Below are 15,780 nucleotides of genomic sequence, written 5' to 3' on the forward strand. Positions count from 1 at the left end.
ATATGCAGGAGAGGCTCGTCTGACGCTCATCATGCAGATAATCGAGAGGATGTATGTATAAACACATGAAGTAATGAGACAAGCTGCTCATTACTGCCTGAGCTGTAATTATTTCATTCACCTCATTAACACTTCGGATCCATGCAAACAAGTTAAAACGACACCAGAGCATGAAACTGCTGCTTCTTTCAGATCATCCCCCCCCCCCCCCCTTCCTCCTCCTCCTCCTCCTCCTCCCCCTCCTCCTCCTCCAGCGTCTCACAGTCGGTTCCACCGTTCAGAACGTCACGCTGGATTCAAGGCGACCAAATGGGATTAAATCAAGGATGTAATGAAGATCATCTCCAAGAAATCCAGTCTGAGCTTCTCCAGGTTCACACAGAATGAAGACCATCACAGTAAAAACCTCATCTGCCTTCATAAATGTGAGTATCAAGTTTCTGTTGATCGACTGAAGCAGGAGGTGAAAAACTCACTGAGACTTATTGAGCCATGAAACAGATTTGATGGAGGTAAAATACTATTTAATGATCGCCATGCGGAGTAAAGTCTGTCTGTTTCTGAAGAATCCCAGCTTTCCAGTGGGAAGTTTCCAGCCTGACCAGAACCTGATGCAGACGTTCCAGTGTTCATGTCACTGGCTGCAGCTCTTCAGTCACAGCTGCTCCCCAGCAGACTGCTGCTCTGTCCGTGGTGCTGAACCTGAGGCTCTGTCCGTGGTGCTGAACCTGAGGCTCTGTCCGTGGTGCTGAACCTGAGGCTCTGTCCGTGGTGCTGAACCTGAGGCTCTCCAGAGGAACTGCTTCTCCAAACCTTCCTTCTGGACGTCTCTCCTGCCACAGCCTGGATTCAAACCTGTGTCCCTCACACCAACGCAACAGGGTGATACTCAGGGGTGTCAAACATAAGGCTCATGGGCCAAAACCGGCTTGCAAGAGGCTCCAATACGGCCAGACAAACCAGCAAGAAAATGGCAAAAACTTTCAAAGAAATTAATCATTTTTCCTTCAGCAATTCAACAGAGAGCTGAGCTGAGATACTGATGACGCTGGTATGAAAGCTAGCTTACCTGGTTGCTATCAAGCTAGCCTCAAAGCCATGCAGTGAGCAACAGCAAGAGCAGAAGCTCTTACACTGCAAGGTTTCATGAAAAATGGCTTCATGTTGAGATTGTGTTCAGTTTCCGTAAAAACTGTTTGGTTTTATAAAAATATCGTCATTTTCATCATGTCTGCTCTGAATCCCAACAGAGAAAAGTTCCAATAAAACACACCATAATCTCACTGGAGTGAGAATATGCTAGAAAACAATATCAATATGGTGAGTAGAGGATAATCATAGCATGTAGCAAACTCAAAAGTGCACTCCATCCGCCAGCTTAGCAGATGTCCAGTATAAACCATGCAGTTGGCGTCTCCCTCCAGTCCACATGCAGACTTCATCAATCCATCCGGGCAACGCGCCAAGCTTCATGTCAAAGTCAGAAGTCTCATTTTCAAGGCTTTGACGCACAGTAACTGACATAAAAATACAGGTTTCCTTCAGGACGACAAGACAATTGGCACATTGGATGGCGGATGGCGGCGCGTGCACACGCAGCGGCTCCTCTCTGTCCCGACCAAACGGTGTTTCCGTGTTTTTTGTGCGTCCCAAGGAGAACTTACTCCCGCAAGCTTCTGCTCGACATCCGCAGAATCATATTCAGAAATGCATTCACGCCAGAGATTTCAGCGGACGTGGAAAAGCTCCGCTCCTATGGTCTGCTCCGGAGTCCTGCTCAACCCCCGGCCCTCGCCCCTGCGGTGAGCCCACAGTGGAGGTGCCACAGGCGGAACAGGAGGAAGCAGAAGAGGGGTAAGCACGGAGGTATCCGAGCTAGGCTAGCTGCTAGCCCTCATCGTCCGGCTATCCCCACCATCATCCTGGCTAACGTGCGCTCGCTGGATAACAAACTGGATTACATCCGCCTTCTTCGGACATCTGTAAAGACTGTAAGTGAGTGCTGTGTCTTTGTCTTCGTGGAAACATGGCTCAATGACAGCGTCCCGGACTGTGCTATCCAGCTAGAGCGGCTAACATGCTACCGGGCTGACAGAGCGCTCGTCGAGGGGGGGAAGACTCGCGGCGGGGGACTCTGTGTTTACATCAGTGACGCCTGGTGCCGTGACGCCGTTGTAGTCTGTAAACACTGCTCACCACTGGTGGAGTTTATGATCATCAAGTGCCGCCGATTCTTCCTGCCAAGAGAAATTACAGCTGTTTTACTGGCAGCAATATACATCCCCCCTGGCTCCACCAACAACAGGAGTGGGGCACTGAATGAACCCTATCAGCACATCAGTGAGCAGCAGACGGCCCATCCTGACGCCTTCCTCATCCTGGCTGGGGATTTCAACCACGCTAACCCAAAGAGCGTGTTTCCACAACTCCATGGACATATTAACTTTCCCACAAGAGGTACTAATATCCTGGACAATGTTTTCACTACACACAGTGGAGCCTACAAAGCCACCCCCCTCCCCCACCTCAGGGCTTCAGACCACACTACTGTTATGCTCCTGCCAGCATACAGGCCGCTGGTTAAAATCACCAGACCAGCGAAGAAGACGATCCGTGTGGCCAGAGGGGTCGTCAGCGGCTCCAGGACTGCTTCTCCACCACTGACTGGAGTGTGTTCAGACAGGTGGCCACCTTCAACGACACCATAGACCTCCAGGAGTACACAGAGACCGTCACTGCCTACATGAGGAAATGCATGAACGACGTCACGGTCTCCAGAACCATCTCCACTCTCGCCAACCAGAAACCATGGCTGACAGGGGAAGTCCACAGACTCCTGAGGGCTCGGAATGCTGCCTTCAGAGCTGGGGATGAAGCAGGCCTAAGGACAGCCAGGGCTAACCTGTCACGAGGTATCAGAGTGGCCAAGAGACAGTACTCCAGGAGGATCGCTGATCGTTTCACTGACAGCAGAGACACCAGGAACCTGTGGCGAGGGATCCAGACCATCACGGATTATAAGCCCGCTCCACAGACCTGTGACAACTCCACCTCTCTGCTGAATCAACTGAACGACTTCTTTGCCCACTTTGAGGCCGACAACAACACCCCAGCACAGAAAGCCCCACCTCCTCCTGACGACCAGGTGCTGAAACTGAGCCCGGACAATGTGAGGAGATTCCTCAAAGGGACCAATGTACGAAAAGCCCCAGGTCCTGACAATATTCCTGGTCGTATCCTGAGAGACTGTGCTGAGGAGCTCACTGATGTTTTCACTGACATCTTTAACATCTCGTTGAGCCAGGCTGTTGTCCCCACATGCCTCAAAGCCACCACCATCATCCCAGTTCCTAAGACGCCGTCTCCCTCCCACTACAATGACTATCGCCCGGTCGCACTCACCCCCATCCTTATGAAGAGCTTTGAGCGGCTAGTCATGCAGCACATCAAGTCTGCCCTCCCATCCACCCTGGATCCCTACCAGTTTGCTTATCGGTCCAACCGCTCGACCGATGACGCCATCGCCACTGCTCTCCACTCAGCCCTGACCCACCTGGAGACCAAGAACTCATATGTCAGAATGCTGTTCATCGACTTCAGCTCAGCATTCAACACAATCATCCCCCCAGCAGCTCATCTACAAACTGGACCGGCTGGGACTCAACACCACCTTTTGCAACTGGCTGCTGGACATTCTGACAGGGAGACCACAGGCAGTTTGGGTAGGCAGCAACACCTCCGGCACCATCATTTTGAACACGGGGGCCCCCCAGGGATGTGTGCTGAGCCCCCTCCTCTTCACTCTGCTGACCCATGACTGCACACCCTCATCCAGCTCAAACCTCTTCATCAAGTTTGCTGATGACACGACCGTGGTGGGTCTCATCAACAATGACGATGAGACAACCTACCGGAGTGAGGCGAGCCGCCTGGCCACATGGTGTCAGGACAACAATCTCCACCTGAACGTGGAGAAGACGAAGGAGATTGTTGTGGACTTCAGGAGAGAGCATTCCCAGCATGCTCCACTAACCATCAACGGTGCTGCTGTGGAGAGAGCGAGCAGCACCAAGTTCCTGGGTGTGCACATCTCTGAGGATCTCTCCTGGAACATCAACACCACATCACTGGCTAAAACAGCTCAACGGCGGCTCTACTTCCTCCGCAGACTGAGAAGAGCGAGAGCCCCGACCCCCATCATGACCACCTTTTACAGAGGCACTGTAGAGAGCATCCTGACCAGCTGCATCACGGTGTGGTACGGCGCCTGCACCGTGTCCTGCTGCAGCGCATCGTGAGAGCAGCCGAGAAGATCATTGGTGTCTCTCTCCCCTCCCTCTCCTCTATCTACAACACCCACCTCACCCGCACAGCCACCAGGATCACAGGTGACCCCCCCACCCTGCCCACAGCCTTTTCAGCCTGCTGCCGTCGGCCAGGAGACTGCGGAGCCTCCGGGCCAGAACCAGCAGACTCAAGGACAGCTTTCTCCACCAGGCAGTCAGGAAGCTAAACTCCCTGCTCTGCCCCCACTTCCTGTCTCTGCCCCCCGCCACTGACCTCAGGCTTGAACTTTTCTGTGTTTTACTGTGTTCTTAGTAAATTATTTTATTTATTACCTTGATCTTATATGTTTTGTTGCACCGTGGGTCCGAGAGGACTGTAATTTCATTTGTGCTGTATGTCTTTATGTATGGCATATTTGACAAATAAACTGACTTTGACAACGAAAACCATCTTTCTGCTGCAGCCGTTTGACTCAGATCTGAGTGTTTCTGGATTCTCCAGCTGATTTGATGTGAATCTGTTTATATTAATATTGATATTTTCATTAATTTTACAATATATTTCTTTGCATTTTTACTGGTTGCAACAGAGAAAACAGGCTTTCAATCAATGTTTCTGCTACTTGTTTGTTGATGTAAGATAGAAGCAACTGGTCATATTTGTTGATTTATTGATTGATTGATTTGTTATCTCGCTCTGCTTCACGGCTTCTCTATTTTTTCTACATTTGAAATGAAGCTTGATATATAAAATGGATTTATGGACACTGGTGTGTACCTGAAGGAGTTTTCTGATGATCGTTCTTCAACAATCTGGCGTGAAACTGTGATATTCTCGAGACGAGAAAATAAACCAGTTCCAGAGTTGCAGATTGCATGTCTGCTGTGAAAATGGCTTTTAGTGACTGGCTGAAGAGACTGGATGTGTCTGGAAATGTTTCTGTCAGCTCCTGAGTGCTCGGCTTCACGTGCGTGCTCGTGCTCATGCTCGTGCACGCCGGACCCTTGGGGTCGTGAAGCGACTCTCAGTCGCGGTCGTGTTTTTGGGTGAGATGAAGAGCGGGACGAGGACGCCGACTGCAGCCGGGGCAGTGAACGCATCACTGACCTCCCAATTATAACTTCCACAAAAGAGCAGAGGAAATGTGTGTTCTAAAGCGGAGGGGAAGGGTCGGCACACAATTAAATCACTCAGCAAAAAGAAAAAAAAACAGTTTTTAACAAGTGGAGAAACTAACCTTGAAAGTGGAAAATGGAGCATTTGGTTGGGAAGGTTTCCAGCCTGAACTCCGTTTTCATATCTCTTCTCATTAGCCGCATGCTAATTAGCCACGTGGCTCCGGGAGATAAAACTGGGGGCTGAGATGTTTGTGTGTGTGTGTGTGTGTGTGTGTGTGTGTGTGTGTGTGTGTGTGTGTGTGCCGGTGGAGGTGACCCGTGACGAGCGAGGAGGTGAGCTGACGTCTGATTGGCCAGGCCGGCGCATTACGGGACGCGCCGCTGCTCGTCCGGGTTCGCAGAACGTTCCGTTCCAAATCAGCGGGAAACGATAATCTGTATTGACAGAACGGTTCCTGACTCCCTCTCCGGTTCCCTCACGCTCCGGCTCACCTTCTGCATGAGCGGATCAGGAGACACGCCGGACGTCTCTGAGAAGGGAGTCCTCAGCTCTGTGTGTGTGTGTGTGTGTGTGTGTGTGTGTGTGTTCTCCTGCTAATGTTCCCTCATGGTAGCTGGAACCGGGTTCCTCCCGTCCGGCTCGGAGCCAGAAACATCTTTTTAATGAGAAACAGGGACAGTGTGACAGGAAGGAGCTGACCTGAGACCATGCTGGACCCACACACACACACACACTCACACACTCACACTCACACACACACACACACGGCTCCGTCTCCGCCGCCACCAGCAGGCTGAGAGCCTCCATCTGCGCCGCGCTGCTCCACAAATTGCTTGTTGGTGGAAAAAGTCCTTGAAATGGCATTTAGAGTCGGCGGCGGGAAACTCTCACGCTGGTGGACTGATACTCTGGACGGGGAGGGCTTTCTGGACACGGCTGTGGCTGGATGTGTTGGGGAGAGTCTGCCGGCCGCGACGGGAAATGTCATCATCTCCATTACAGGACGGACGTCACCCCTCACACACCGGAGGAGCCAGTCCTGAGCCTCCAGGCCCACACACACACACACACACACACACACACACACACACACACACACAGAGAGAGAGTATGTTCTCGATCCTGTTTCAATGAGAAGGATCAGTGTGTGTTCACCACCGACCGACAGGAAGTCAATCTTCCATCAAACAGAATATCAATGATAATAAAATCTGCAAACTGAAGTGCCTTTGGGCCAGCAGAGGACCGGACTGCAGCACTTGTTGAAAACCCGGCAGGAACCTTCAGAGGTTGAAAATAACACCGAGCAGGAACTGAACCCCACCCAGACTCCCACAGGACGCCGAACACTCGCCGGCGTCTCCGCTCCGCCGAGCCGAGGAGTTATTTCTGACTGTCTGACGGGAAAATGAGTCAGTTCAGGTTTAAAATAGGAAATAAGTCGATTCACAACTTGTGTGATTAACAGAGATGATTTGAACTGATGAGCTGAGAAATCTAACAACTTCCTGGATAAAGGACGGAAACAGTCTGACAGCAGGAAGACTCCTCTAAGAGGAGGAGGAAGAGGAGGAGGAGGAGGACGGCCCATGCAGCCTGAACCTCCCAGAATGCCTCCTGTCTGAACAGCAGCCTTCTGCTCACAGACAATGGAAGCTGAATCGTGTCCTCTGCTGTGGACCAGCTCTGGGCTGAGAGCAGGAAACATCCAGGAGCTCCGAATTATGAGAATTATGGGAATGATGAAGTCCCTTCTGCATGCAGAGCAGCGCCGGCATTACGAGGGGAGGAGGAAGAGGAGGAAGAGGAGGAAGAGGAAGACTTGTGAATGTGTGACCTGAGGCTCCGGGTCAGAACCGACCGGATGAAGGATCCATGAAGCTCAAGTCTTGTTTGTTTCAGGAATAAAGAAAATTCTGCACTTTTCAAGCTGAATGGTTGGAAGAGAAATGTCAGCATGTCGCAGGTCTTCCTCCTCCTCCTCCTCCTCCTCCTCCTCCTCAGACTGGAGATGATCCTGAGAGCCGAGCTGTGATCAAACTCTCCTCTTAATCTCTTTCAATATAGACTCAGCCTTCTGATGTTCAGGATCTTGATCCTCCGGCGTCTGTTCTGCGTTCGCCGTGTCCAGAGCGGGAAAAACGCTGCCGAGCCGCCGCTAACGAGCTCCCATCTGATCTCTAATCACAAATTAGTGGCACAGAATCCATTTCAGTTTCCATCAGAGCAACAGTCGGATCAGAGCTTCTCTTTTTCAATCTGCTGAACCTGAGCTCTAATCTGCACCGAGCCAGAATCTGTTCACTGCAGTCTGACTCGTCGTCCTGGTTCTGGTTCTGGGTCTGACAGCTGGTCCGGTCCAGGCCCTGTCCTGCTGGGGGGGATTTGGTTGTTTCATGAAGGAAATGGAGTCCTGAGCATCTCGGCTGCTCTCAGTGACAAATGCTCTCTGTTTACTGCAGAACCGGAATGAAGGAGAGCTTCTCTGGAGGAGCTTATCTCTCCGGCTGGCCAAACATTTCCAGTAATAAGAGAAGAAAACTTTCTGAAACAAACAGCTTTTTTCTCTCTTCCCCTTCTGAGGATCTTACAACCCCTGAACTTTCAACTCTGAAGCAAAACAGCATCGATAACGCCCTCAATTTAAAGCAGTTCCTCAGGAGATCTGATAAGGTTCTCCCAGAAGACCGTCCAGAAACCAGATCTATATGAAACCGTTCTTTATTCATTCAGCTGGAATGGGCTGCTGTCTGCCTCGGACCCAGACGGGGCTCAGCGCCGGGGTTCTCCTCTCCACAGGAACCTCGTGAGCCAGCAGACCTCATGTGACCCAGCAGGAGTGTGTCCAGCCACGCCGGAGTGTGTGCCGTGTGTGTGTTCTAAAGAGGTGCATGGCTGACGACGCTCTTCCTCAGCAGGGAGCAGCTAATAAATCAGGGATCAACAGCAGCTAATCGCTAACGGCTGATTAGCTCCTCCCTCAGAACTTGCTTTCAGCTGATTTCCAGCTTCAGGGGTCCGGTCACGTGCATCTGTTTGTTTCAGTCCTGGAGGAGCTGAAGTCGTGTTTGTGCTTCTTCTCCCAGCGTCAGACGTTCTTTTGAAGATTAAATTCATCCGAGACGCGTCATGTTGCGTCTCACTCGACCCTCGTTTCAAACCTCTCCAAAAATGACCTGGAAAAGGCAGAAAGAAGCTCTGAGCGTTTCCAGTGTGACTGATCAGTTTCTAAAAATCCTCCTGCAGCTTCTAATCCTTCAACAGAGGCCGAAGACTGCAGCGAGGAACCCTCAAGAAACCAGATGGAGGAGGGAGAACCTTCAGCATGTTCAGGTTCTGAGTCTGAGCTCAGTTCTGTCTGCTGAGGTGTTGCTCTCTCTCTGACCTCTGACCCCGCCTGGAACAGCAGAAAGTCTGAGTCTGGTTCTGCAGGTTTTTCCTGCTGGTCGGAGTTCTTACAGGAGAACAAACGGCGGAACGTCTGGAACAGAAGGCGCTTTTGACGGAGGAGAAAAACTCCTGACTGTGTATGAAGAGCGGAGAAAAGCTCCGTGCAGCGGAGAGATCGGCCTGGATGTGATGGATGTGATTCCATCGACCGCCGCTGACAGTCCGTCCAGCAGCCGGAGTGGAATTGGCTCTATTTAGAATGCAGGATGTTCGACGCCGACGATCATTCCTCCATTTAGAATCCCTTTCCGATACGGGCTCGTAAATACGGACGCCGTCGCCCCCCTCCCCCTCCTCTCCGTGACACAAAGCAATATCGACCGTCAGCCATCGACCCCGGCGGCTCCCGATCTGAGACCAGACAGACGTACGGACGGCGCTCCGGCCAAAACAATTACAGCCCCGGCAGACCTTCTGGAGGGGGGGGCACCGATACAAACACCAGACTGAAGGAAAGTTCAGTAAATCAGATGCAGGCGGAGGCAGAGAGCTGAAGGCCGGCAAGCCGCCTGTCCTCGTCCGGCCGGTTCTCCGGCGGCCGTGGACGAGGCGCCGCGGCCGTCCTTCCAGTCCGTATTGATCGGCGGCGTCCCTGCCGGAGGGACCCGGGGATCCGGTGGCTCATTTATCAATGTGACACGGCGGGCGGCGGCGGCGCCCAACACCCCCTCCGGACCGCCGGCTCTCCGTGACGTCTCTCCTGTCTCCACCAGGTCTGACGTCCTGCGGTGAAATCCGATCCCTGGCGGCGAAGCGCGGTGACGTGACGGAGCCTCGTTCCTCACGGTTCCGGCTCGTCCCGCCTGTCCTGTGGACGCCGACGCCGCAGCGACGTTTAAACACAGCGTTCAGCCTCTGCTCTGGTTCTACCAGCCAGAGGTCAGAAGAGGAAACTCTCCTTCATGGAACTGAAACCTGCTGGAACCTGCAGCTGCAGAGAAGACGCAGATCAGTCGAGATCAAGACGAAGAAGGAAGAAAAGCAGCTTCTGTGGAGGTTCCACTGGTTCTACTGGTTCTTCCTCATGGAGCAGCCAGAAGCACGACAATCTGGCTGCAGACCTCCACTCTCAGGACCCTCCCTTGCAGACAGCTCACCTCCACTCTCAGGTTGATACGAAGCATTAAAAAAATGGAAAAGAGAACACCGGAAGCACGTATTTCTCATTGTGTGGAGACGGAAAGGTGAGTAAATATCAAGCGACACCTTTTCGTTATACAAAAACAAAAATTGCCTTTATTCAGTAGAACGTGACGTTGCACACTGTACATTGCCCCGTGAACTTATAGAGTTTCCACTTTACCGTGATTTGTAGCGTAATGGTAGTTAGGCTAACGGTGGCTAGCGCTGACCACGGTAATTTTATTAGCCTCTGAAAGCACAAAAGCACTGTGTGTATTATTTATATTTGTCTATGTGATAATCTTTACATCAGAAGGCTTTCACTGCCGTTTGCAAATAGCATTTGGATAGAAATGATTCTGTCCGGGGCATATTAATAACATGTCGAAGTTGTCTTGTGTACGTGGCTGAGAGTCTTTCCTTCCGTCTGAAGCGTCCTGCTTCCCGTCTGGGTTCTGTCCTCTGTGAGGACGTCCTCCACACGCCGGAGCGCCGCTGGAGGAGGACAGGAGGGTTCAGGGAGAGCGAGGCCTCAGAGGAGCTGCAGGTTTCGTCCCGGGCGGCGGGGGGAAGCCGGCGCTCGGCGCTGGATCTGCTGAACCCGCCGCGATAATTAGCCGAGGAAGAATGCAGGAGAAAAGGCGGCGAGTTCCACGCTGAGCTAATGATGTTGATCTTGCTGCCATAATTACTTTAATTCCTCCTCGTTTAAAAAAACAGGCGGATCCAATTCCCCGGAAGAAAGGCCGTTCTTAACGCGGCGCCGCGGCGGAGAGTCGGCGCTCGTCGTCTCCAGACAGAAGTCGTAATGGAGGTTTATTCCAGCGGCGGCGGCGGCTCCCTCTCCCCACGTCTTCACAACGCCGTTCGTGCTTCTTCTATCATGTGGTTTTCAGTGTTTTTACTTCTTTGAGCCAAAATGATTCCAGAGAAATAAGAGGATCCCCTGCTCTGCTGGAGATTCTGGACTTCATCGTCCATTAATCAGGACCCGACGGGACATTTCCACACCCTGAATGAAGGGTGGAGGGACGGAGCGCTGTGCACACCGCATCCACCGGGGGACGGCAGCGTCTTGCTCAACGGCACTCTGACACGTGGATGATGGGAGATGGGGAATGGAACAGGAAACAGCTGCAGCGGAAAAAGGAACCAGCAGCAGAACGTCGGGGATTTTCTGAGGAACTGATGAAGAAAAGCAGCAGAACTTGAACCGAGAAGAAGAAACCAAAGAAGGCCGACTGAGGGGGAAACGTTCTGCGGGCCGAGATGAAATCTCAGACTGCGAGGCCGAGACCGGAAAAGTTTGTTCTTCCTCAACGTGAAGAGATTTCTGACAGAAACAGACTCAGATGTGACCGAAGGCTCCAAAACACCGAGGTCATGAAGACAAGTGACTCCAGTTCCACTGGAAGAGATCAGCCTGGAGGACAAGGAGAGACGATCCGTCTGACTGACTGATCCACTCAGAGGCGGGACGTCAGGGAGGGGAGGAAGATGCTCTATGATCTGGTGTCAGGTCTTCCTGAAGGGAACAATCAGAACAGGAAGCAGCAGATCAGGAACCAGCAGCTATTTTCCAGCTGCTGAAGTAGTCTGAAATGTGCAAACGGCTGAAAATGACCAGCTCGATCTGGTTTTTGACGACCTCAGGAATAAGAAGACGAGTCTTTCAGGTCAGCAACGTCCGGAGCGCCTCGTCAGTTAAAGCTGTTCAGACGTTCTTTAAAGAGATACGTTAATAAAGAGAACCAGTGGAACCAGTGGAGAAGAACCGTCGACAAGCAAACAGCAGCCAGGCTGGATTCATGAAATCATCTCTTCACTTTCAGCAGGCGTCACTCAGCCAGACAGACAGAGACAGCAGCTCTGCAACCCTCGTCGCAATGAAACTGACGGCAGAGCAGAGAAAAGCTGCTGGTCAGCTGGTGAGAGAAGCCCCGCCCACTCAGAGAGGCGCCACTCTGAAAATACTGAAACAGCGTCTTCAGAACAGTCTGGACAATCTGAACCTCAGACCCTGATTTTCACTGAATGAGAGAAAAAATCTGTTTTTCTGCCACAAACATGTTGATCCAACTGCAGCCTGCTGACGAGGAGAGAGATGCTCCGTTACACCGCCGAGCTGGAGGCGGAGCCACGGGTGAGGCGCCGTTAACAGCTGATCACAGCCGACAGGAAGTCTGCTGCTGCAGGACTCCTCCTCCCCCCCCTCCTCTCCACCAGGAGCGTCTCTCTGATCTCTGATTTTGTAAATTCATCACCGCAGAAGCAGAAAAGTGGCCCCGGTAGGATCTGAGCTGACCGCCGCCTGGGGGCGTGGCCCGGGTACGATCTGGGGGCGTGGCCCGGGTACGATCTGGGGGCGTGGCCCGGTAGTATCTCTCAGCAGACGTCAGCTCCAGTGGGCGTCATGGTTGGAGCGGCAGGAAGGCTCGGAGCTCCCTGCAGAGACACACCTGACCTTGTCCGGTCCGATTCCCGCCGCCCGCGGCCGCCGCCACGCACCGTGTCGGTCGTCATCGGTTTGATGTGTAAACCGGCGGCGGGACTGCGGGCGGAGCGGCGGGCGGCGTGGAGACGCCGCCCAGCGCCCGCCCCCGAGTGCAATCTGATGCAAACTGAAGCCTTTCCAGTCCTGCTCTCCTCAGCCGGACCCGTTTCCATGACGACCACTCAGGTCAACACGCATGAAAATGATGCAGCTGGCGTGTCGGAACAGGAGCTGATCTGCAGTGAAACCAACACACTGTGGAGAACAACACACTGGAGAACACAGAGAACCATCACTAAACACTGCAGAGCGCTCCATTGTTAATGTTTAGAGCGTGTTCTCCGGGTTCTCTCGTTCTCCATCTCTTTGGTCAAACGGCAGCAGATAAAGAACCTGAAGCTTCAGTCGTTCCACGTTTCAGCTCCTGATGGATGATGAAGCTGACTGAACGAAGGTCAAGAGGTCGACCGGCGCCTCTCAGAGAGCAGCTGGAAGGAGGAGCGCCGCCGTCTCCACATCTGCATCGACCGGCCCGAACACTCCGCTGCTCGTCTGCTCCGCCCGGATGAGCGCCGTCTCCGGCCCGGGAGCAGGAGTCTTCATGAAGGTGAAGCAGGGAAGAGAAGAAAGGTCATCGGCGGCTCTCGTCTCGCCGCTCGGCTCTCAGACTCCTTCAACAGGAGAAAACATTCCCGACAGACTCGCTTTCTCAAATCAGCATTTCAATTAAATGTCTGCGCTCCGTCGGCCAAAAGCTTGTAATTAATCAGCCCCGAGCGAAGACAAACGCTGCGTTTAATAACCTTTAACAGGATTAACTGCAGAGATCAAACGTCTCGGCGGCTGCTTCCTGATCGGCGGCGCCGGGAGATTCCAGCCACTCAGCCTCTCGTCCGAAGAATCAAACCGTCATTTCTAGTCAGTTTCAAGGCCTTTCTGCTCAAGAGCTTCAACCGCCACTCACCCAGGGAGGCGGAGCTGCTCTGCAGGGGGCGGGGCTTAGCCCGGTTCAGCTGGACTCTCACAGCAGGGGACGGGTGGAGGCTTTTAGGGAACAGGTGGAGGTTTTCAGGGAACGGGTTCATTATTCAAACAGAGGACTCTGCTCCGTCCTGCAGATCCAGACGGGTTAAACGGGGATTTTCAGCTTCGCTCTCAGGAGCTGCGTTTCGGGTCTTGGCGGCTCGGCGCCGGTTGTGGAGTTGAGCGTTTGGACGTTGAAGTGAGATTGCGTCTGAGACTCGCCGCGGCGCCGACGGCTCAATCTGCCGGCGGCTCATCGGAGCCGTTCGGAGCGCCGAGACGTCAGATAAGAGACGCCGGACGAATCCGGGACGGATTTGATGCAGCGGACTTAAAAAAAGAAGAAGAGAGAAATCGTGGATAAATCTCCCATTTCTCTCCAGTCGGGGTCTCCGGTGGATTTATGGCGTTTCAGAGGCATTACCCCGTCTAGAAGGCAGGCGGGTCGCTGTTGTGCGTCGGAGGTAAAATATTCCTTCCTGTTGGAGTCATGGAGCTCCACGGCGCCATCTGAGGTGATTTATAGCAGCTTCATCATTCAGCGCCAGACGTATTCAAAGAGCAGCGGGATATAAAACACCATCAGGCCGGATTCCACAAAAACCCACAAAGGCTGGAGAATCCGGGGAGGCGGGACGGCGTTCCGGCGCTGGGTGACAGCCGCCGTCTCGCCAGCGCCCGGGAACAAAGCCGGTGGGACGCGGCCGCCGGCAGGCAGAGAGCTCATCGCTCACGGTCACACACGGAGGAACCGGCGCTCGCCGCGGCGGAAACACAATCCAAGGCTGGACTTGGTTTGAAACTCATTGTGAAAAGTTGCTCCTCCAGAAGAATGGAGCGGCGCCGGCGCCTCGTCCTCCTTCCACCGCCGGCGCCTCGTCCTCCTTCCACCGCCGGCGCCTCGTCCTCCTTCCACCGCCGGCGCCTCGTCCTCCTTCCACCGCCGCACAGTTTTCAATTCTGCAGACGAGGGAAGGGAGTTAGAGGCCTAATCCCACCTAATCCCCAAACAAACACATCTATGGCCTCCGCTTCCCGCAGAGCCACGGCGGCCGCCCTCCGCCGTCTCCTCCGTTCAGCCCGCGCCCCCCGCGCCCCCGGCACTCCCCCCGCCTCTGATGGTGGTTGAAGCTGAGCTCTGCAGGCGTCTGAACCAGACTCGCCACCGCTCCGATCACTCTGCCGCCATTAAAGGAAAAGGCTGGAAACCAGCTTCTATCTGGAACCGAGACGCTTGAAGGACATGACCCACTGCCTGGGAGGCCCCGCCCCCAGGGAGACCCCCCCAAGGGAGCCCCCCCAGCCCTAACCCTCCTGGAAACTGGACTGGAAATGCAGAAAGGAGTCGTGGAGTCCGGAATACAAAAGAACTTTGAACGGCGAATCCACCCCGACAGGTCAGAGGTCAAACACTGGGATGACCGGACATCCATCAGGGAAACGGCTCAAGGAGGGGTGTCCAACATGACCCAGCAGCTGCGGGGTCACGGTGGGGTCACGGAGAGCCGCCAGGACGCGACCTTCAGCGCAGCGCCGCTGAAACGCAATCTGGGCGTCTTCATGTCGACTGGATGGAAAATGAATTCCTGAAACCATCTTTTCTGCAGCTGAAGGCGTCAAAATAAACTTAATTCAACAGAACTCCTGCCTTCCTGCTTCCTGTGCTAACGCTAATGCTAACATGCGTGTGGACGAGTGAAGAAAAGGAAAAAGAGAAAGAATCAAAGCATCGATTCTCAAAGTGATCAGAGAGGTGAACAAAGGCTAAATGGGAAGGATAACGCACTCAAACGATGGCAGCTTCTCTGCACCTGCACTGATATGTTACTTTATTGCATTTTATGCACTTTATTTATTTATATATATTTAAATGGATCTTTTTTATTTCCATTCTTATGTCAGTTATTCATGTCTGTCTTTGCACTGACTGAAGGGCTTCGCAATTTCGTTGTACTTGTTACAAAGACAAATAAAGTTCTATTCCCTGAGAGTGACTGAATTCAGACTCACTGATCGTTCATGTGTCGCCTGAGAGGCGAGAAAGGATTCACGATAAACACACACTCTGAACACACACACCGAACACACACACCGAACATACACTCAGAACACACACTCAGAACATACACTTCGAACACACACTCAGAACACACACTCAGAACACACACTCAGAACACACACTCTGAACACACACTCCTCCTGCGGGGTCTCCAAAGCTCCCTGAGGTCCAATAACAACTTGTTCTCAGTGTGTTTCCCTAAATCAGCCCCGATCCCAACGGAAGA

This window comes from Salarias fasciatus, chromosome 19 (assembly GCF_902148845.1).
Source record: "Salarias fasciatus chromosome 19, fSalaFa1.1, whole genome shotgun sequence".
Lineage (NCBI taxonomy): Eukaryota > Metazoa > Chordata > Actinopteri > Blenniiformes > Blenniidae > Salarias > Salarias fasciatus.